A 7,264-nucleotide genomic window follows, 5' to 3' on the forward strand; every position below is an offset into this window, starting at 1 on the left:
ACATATCTATACCCGGCCCGATCTCTTCTCCTCACATCTTCTCTTGACCTAATTTTCCTTGACGGCGGCTGCGGCAATTTTTTCACCCTTCTCTGGACTGGTAAGCCACCTCTCGTTCAAGCTCTTCTTTTTTTCCCGATCTCGCGGCGTCGCCTGGCCGGTCGCGGTCGCGCCCTCGCCTGGCCGCGAGCAGCCGCGAGCGGCCGTGCCTAGACGCGAGCGGCCGCGCCTGACCGCGACCGGTCGCGCCTGGCCGCGACTGGCCGCGCTTGGTCGCGACCGGCTGCGCCTGGCCGCGACTGGTGCCTGGCCGCTCTCGCAGCTTCCTGGTTGCTCTCAACGGCGCCGAGGTTGGCCACTAGCAGCCTCCCTGTCCACTGTCGGCATAGGATGGCTGATGGTGGCCTCACCTAGCTGCTGTTTGGCGTTGGTGATCTCGCTGGCGGCGTAGGCTGGCCACTGGCGACTGATGCTGTCCGCTAGCAGCTGATAGCATTGGGTGACCTCTGTTTGTAAATCGACAGGTCATTGTTTGATGTCAACTAGTTGTTCTCGATCTTGGTTGGTCGTGAGCTGTCTGTGCGTTACAGTGGCACAGCTGTCCGGGGGTCAATGCCTTGCCGTTGGGGCCAAGAATATATTTGATAATTTCTAGACTTTTTTATTTTATTGTAAATTTAATATTATTGTTTGTGCAGGTTTGGATTTGACGTGGCTGGGAGAGACTTTCGATTTTATTTACCTTTGTTAGGTATATTTTTTTACACATGATATTTTAATAATGATTGCATGTTTTTATTTTCCTCTATTATATGTTATTTGCAGTTGTATGTGAGCTAAGTAATATTGACCATTAGTATTTGTGTTCTAGGAGTTTTTATTACTATATTTTATTTGAAACAGGCAATATGTAGAATGAAAGAAGTTGGATGTATAATAAAAATTTACCTGACCGTGAGGGTTTAACTGATGAGTTTATCACTGGGTTGAGACAGTTTTTAAATTTTACATCTAGTAATGTTGAGTTTATGGATGGTAATCAGATACGATGTCCATGCAGAAAGTGTCATAATGAAAAATTTTTACCATCTAATAAAGTTTCAGAGCATCTTTGTAGATTTGATTTTACTCCGAATTACTATAATTGGACATGTCATGGTGAACCATTCATATCTGATGAGGATTATTATGGACACAACATACAAGTCTCTAGGGATCAAAGTTATTATAATCAATTAAATCCATATCAAAGAATGATATTTGATGCAGCGGCTCCGAATTTAATTCCTGAACCACATGGTGCCAGTTCTAGCTGCTCTCCAAGAGTTGAGCAAATGTTTACAACATATGCATCACCATTAGAAGAGGTACAAGTGTCAGGTGTTGATGAAATTGTGAATAATGAAACATATCTTAAATTTCAGGAAGTGTTAAGTGCTGCAGATGAACCTTTATGGACTGGTTGTGACAAGCATACTAAATTATCATTCACCGCAAGACTGTTGAATATCAAGGCAGAGTCTAATTTGTCGGAAGATAATTTCAATAAGTTTGTTCAAGCTATTGAAGAAGCATTGCCCCAAGATAATATACTGCCTAATGATTTTTACAGTATGAAAAAACTTACGAAAGAATAAGGTCTTCCGGTGGAAAGAATTGACGTTTGCAGAGACGGTTGTATGCTAAATTGGGGAGATGATGCAGATGCAAATGTTTGTAGATTCTGTAATCAAGATAGGTACAAGATCTCTAGAAGGAGTCAACAACGACGTAAATCATACAGTCAGTTATTTTATTTGTCATTAACTCCTAGGTTATAAAGACTTTATGCATCAAAGACCACTGCTCAACACATGACTTGGCATGCAAATCATCGAACAGAGGAGGGATTAATGTGTCATCCATCAAATGCAAAAGCATGGAAAAATTTTGATAGAACATATCCTGAATTTGCGAAGGAGACTCGAAACATTCGGTTAGGTCTTTGTGCTGATGGTTTTGCTCCATTTAGTAAATCAGGAAGACGGTATTCTTGTTGGCCAGTTATATTAACTCCATATAATCTTCCACCTGGGATGTGCATGAAAACACCGTATATGTTTTTAACATTAGTTGTGTCTGGCTCGCAAAATTCAAAGAAGTTAATAGATGTTTATATGCAACCACTGATTGCAGAGCTAAAACAACTATGGGATGAAGGGTTTCCTACATATGACGTCCATACTAATCAGATGTTTGTTATGAAGGCTGCTCTTCTTTGGACCATTAATGACTTTCCAACTTATGGAATGCTATCTGGTTGGAGTACTGCGGGAATCTTAGGTTGTCCAATATGTATGGAGAGATCAAAGTCGATCAGATTGAAATATGGAAGAAAGCCGAGTTATTTTGATTGTCATAGACAATTTTTACCATTAAATCATAATTTCAGAAGGAATAAAGATGAGTTCACTAGGAATAGAATTGAAAGAACACCTCCGCCATTAAGATCGACAGGTCAAGATATTTGGTATAGAGTGTGTCACTTTCCATCTGTTATTGAAGAACCACATGGTACAACATATGAATATGGAAGCACTCATAAATGGACTAAGCGGAGTATATTTTAGGATTTACCTTATTGGTATAGTAATTTAATTCATCATAATCTGGATGTAATGCATATTGAGAAAAATATTTTTGATAATCTCATAAATACAGTGATGGATATTGCCGGAAAAACAAAAGATAATTTGAATGCAAGAAAAGATATGTGACTAATTTGTAAACGACCCACTCTTGATGTGGATGAAAGTAGTAGGGGACCAAAGCCAAAGGCAATTTATACATTGAATAAAGAACAGAGACGTGTTGTTTGTGAATGGTTGAAATCATTGAGATTTCCTGATGGGTATGTCTCTAATCTTGGGAGATGTGTCGATATGAAGGAATTCAAATTGATTGGTTTGAAAAGTCACGATTGTCATATATTTATGGAAAGACTTATTCCAATTGCTTTTAAGGAACTCTTACCAAATTTTGTATAGGGTACAATTACAGAGTTAAGCATTTTCCTTCATGATATTTCCTCAACAGTTTTGAGATCACAGATGGAGAAGTTAGAAAGAGATATTCCAATTATTTTGTGTAATTTAGAAAAAATCTTTCCACCTTCATTTTTTGATTCAATGGAACATCTTTTGGTTCACTTGCCATACGAGGCCAAAGTTGGAGGACCAGTCCATTTTCGATGGATGTATCCATTTGAAAGGTATATTTTGTTTTATCTTATATACTTTGTTATTAATGCGTTGTAAATTTATAACTTTTTTATATATATTCATCTAATACAAATTGTTATATTTCAATCAGATTTTTATATCATTTGAAGAAAAAAGTAAAAAATAAGGCACATATTGAAACCTCTATTGTTAATGCATACATTGTGGAGGAAGTAACAACTTTTGCATCGTATTATTTTGAGCATCACATTCAGACCAAAAGACGAAGACCTGGAAGAAATGATGAAGGTCCTATTGATCTCAATACGAACATATTCTCAATTTTTAATTATCTTGGTCGACCGAGTGGACAATGTAAGCAAAGATATTTAACTGATCAAGAATGGCGAGCAGCCCAGACATATGTTTTACTTAATTGTCCAGAAGTATCACCATATTTCGAGTTAGTATATCTTTCCTATTTTTTTTATCGTAACTTTTTGTTATTATAATTCAATTTTTTATGATAGGATTTTTCAAAACTTGTATTCTGATATGCCAACACTAGAGTTTGATCGTTTCTGCGATCAAGAATTTGTACCTTGGTTCAAATCATATGTAAGTAATTTTTACCTTGTATTCTAATTTACCGTATTGGTATAGTATATTTTAACTTTTAAATGAATAACATATTCATTTGAGTTTAGGTTTATGATAATCAAGCTCATCTCGAACATCAAATGTTATTTCATCTATCTTGGGGTCCAAAAGCAATGGTACGTACTTGGCCAGCATATTTCATAAATGGATATAATTTTCATACTCAAGAATATGGAAAAGGGAAGACTACAATGAATAGTGCGGTATGTGTTCAGTCATCCAATGATGGAAGTGTAAGCAATGATTTTTATGGTCTACTGGATGAAATTATAGAGATAGAATACTCTGGTCCAGAAATGCGAGTTATCTTATTTATGTGTCGCTGGTTTGATCCTATCAGAGGGATGAAGGTGCATCCATGTTATAATTTGGTTGAAATAAATCATAAAAGATTATATAAGAGATATGAACCTTTTGTTTTGGCACAACAAGTGATTCAAGTGTTCTATGCTTCATACCCTAGCTTGAAACGTGATAAAATGGATTGGTGGGCTGTTTGTAAAACTAAAGCACGGAAAAAAATAGAGGAACATTGGGAAGACATTGCATATCAACAAGAGGAGGTTGTAAATACATTTCAGACCGAGGAATATATTATTCCAACATTACGAGATCCCAGCGGAGTAGTGATAAATGTGAATGCCAGTGAATTTCATGAGGTTGATGATAATGATGATGATGATGAGGCGGAGGAGGAGGAGGAGGAGGAGGAGGAGGAAGAGGACGAGAACGAGGACGAGGAGGACGACGACAACTTTGATTTTTAACATGTACGATAAGTTTTTTTATATTTAATTTTAATTTATAAATTTATAAAATTCATAGTTTAATTAATTGTCTATATAATATCTCATTGTTAAATTTATATATGTTATATGTGTGCTATTTTTTGTTCTATAGGTCATTAGAGGTGAGACATTATCACTGCAGATTCTCGCTCTCTGACTTTTATATTATGGATATTGTAAGTTTTTCATATTTCTTCAGCAAGCATTAAGTTTTTTATTTCTTTTATTCTAATTTTATATTATCACTGCAGATTCTCGCTCCAGACTGATTCACCATCTGATAGGATGGTACCTACGCCCTCCCCTCAGGCAGGACCTTCACATGGCCAGTCGCCGTCAGGACCTTCTCGTGGGCAGTCGCCAGCAGAACCTTCTCATGGCCAATCGCCGGCAGGACCCTCATGTGGACCGTCCCCGGCAGGACCTTCACGTGGCCAGTCACCGGCAAGACCTTCATGTGGCCAGTCACCGGCAGGACCTTCACATGGTCATTCACCTTCCCCACTTGAGTCGCAGATACCTGCCAGACACTCAACCGTTGATATTGCCGACGCTCGACTGCATATAGTCCCTCTTGGAGACTCGTAAGTATTAAAATTATTATATTTTAACTATCTTAATTATTTAACGTTGTTTATTGTAATTTTATGATAGATTTGAAAATTCAGTAACTGTTGTTCGTGAGATTAATCAAATTGTGAATAACTTTTGGAAAGGAGACTCAATGTCATACTCAAGCACTCCAGCACCCACAAAAGAACTCTGGTGGTGCGAGTTTAAGGTATAGCTAATTTATTTTATATATAAAACAATTACATTCATGTATAATCTATTGTTTTTTTCATTTCAGCGATTATTTAGTTGGGACCCTTATTTTGAGATGGAAGTTAAAAGAATTTTCAAAAAGAAATGTGGTGATCACATTCGGCATGTATTAAACCATGCCAAAAGTACTGGAAAAAAGCCTCCCTTTATCACGACGAACAATTGGGTTAGGATCTGCAATTTTTAGCAAACTGATGAGTGCAAAGAAAGGAGTTTGCGGAATAAAATAAATCAAGCTTATAATTCTGGAGACTCACGTGCAATATATGCAGGAGGATCTATAAATATCGAGGAGCATTCACGTAGATTGGTAAATTTTCAACTTTACAATTAGATTTTAAATATATTTGATGTTATTATATTATTTCTAACCGTATTATTTTTAGTCTAGGGATTTGGAAAAAGAGCCCGATTTTATAGACACTTTTGTCCGCACTTTTCAAAAAAAAGACAAGACTTGGAGTGGAGATAGAGCTAGAATAATTAAGGTTTGATTTAATCTTTAATCTTAATTTTAACTTAGATTTTATTACTTATCTATTTGCTCTAATTAAGGTTTTAATTTTTCATAGGAGAGATATGATGAGCTATCATTATCTCAAAGAAGTTCAGATGATGGTGTGATAATATTGAGGGATCTGAGCCGTCTGTTACTAATAATTTAGATTTATGGTTAGAGGCCAGTGGGGGAGTCAAAGGGAGAAGGATAATAGGTATGGGTTCTATGAGTAGAATCCATAATGTTCCTCGAAGATCTTATCTTCTTCTACCCCACCCGCAGTAACGTCACAGATTCATAGCTTAACTGAAGAGGTTGACAATTTGAAAGGCATAATATCTCAAAGGGATCAACAAATTTTAGAAATTCAAAAACAAAATTCACAAAGAGATCTAGATATGGTTGAAATGCGTAAACAACAAGTCTTTCTTTTACAACAATTTCAACAATTTAGATCGGGTTCAAGCTATATTCCTCCTGGTATTGGTGATGATGCTAATGACGATGATGATGTCGATGATGATGCCGCCGATGAAGTTGATGATGATGCATGAGTGTTTGTAATTAGAATTTTTGACTTCTTTTATTTTATCGATTTTATAAATTCTTAATTTTTGTATTTTGATTAGTATTATTATTTTTGTTTCAAACAGGGTTGGTAGGTGAAGATGATGGTGGTATTGATGTAAAAATATGTAAGTCTTTACCCATTTACTTTTGTGTTGGTTTATAAGATTTTCTTTTTCTTTATTTATCTTTTGATGTAGGTAGAAGAAGGATTTGGACTGAGAAGGATCTCCATAAGATTATCTTCAACTCTATCTTTTTCATGTTCTTGTATGATATTGGAATTTGGATACTATGACATGTTTGTTGTAACTTTATTGTAGTGTTTGGTTTAGGGTGTTAGTTGTAGTTGTATATTGTTGTAGTTTGTATTGTTGGATGATGATGTGTTGTATTATTAGTTTTATTCTCTTAGTTTAGGTTGTATATGGAACAACATGTTTTAATGGTGTATGTGTTTGGGTTTATATTATTGATGTTTGTATTTATTTTGTTGTACACTAATATGTTAGTTGATTTTTTATTTATATTTGTGTTATTGTGTTTAGCGGTGAATATGTTGAATCTGTTAATGTGTTTAGTGCTCTTATATATATGTTGAATCTGTTTGAAAAAAATTGTAATAGGAAAAAATATTGAAATTATATAGGGCTGGATATTTTTTTTATTTTTGGGACAAATTTTGCAACGAAATTAGATTCGTTGGAAATATCGTATTTTATCAG

The 7,264-nt window shown here is 35.8% G+C and overlaps 2 long non-coding RNA genes across 2 annotated transcripts; both read left to right on the forward strand.

Moving 5' to 3' along the window:
• Positions 1-717: 717 nt before the first annotated feature.
• Positions 718-6,918, forward strand: LOC121990231. The gene is made up of 3 exons (XR_006114519.1): positions 718-751; positions 6,626-6,667; positions 6,740-6,918. It is a non-coding gene; the product is annotated as an uncharacterized LOC121990231 (long non-coding RNA).
• LOC121990230 lies at positions 5,138-5,632 on the forward strand. The gene is made up of 3 exons (XR_006114518.1): positions 5,138-5,232; positions 5,303-5,429; positions 5,499-5,632. It is a non-coding gene; the product is annotated as an uncharacterized LOC121990230 (long non-coding RNA).
• Positions 6,919-7,264: the final 346 nt, after the last annotated feature.

This window comes from Zingiber officinale, chromosome 6B (assembly GCF_018446385.1).
Source record: "Zingiber officinale cultivar Zhangliang chromosome 6B, Zo_v1.1, whole genome shotgun sequence".
NCBI classification, from domain to species: Eukaryota; Viridiplantae; Streptophyta; class Magnoliopsida; order Zingiberales; family Zingiberaceae; genus Zingiber; species Zingiber officinale.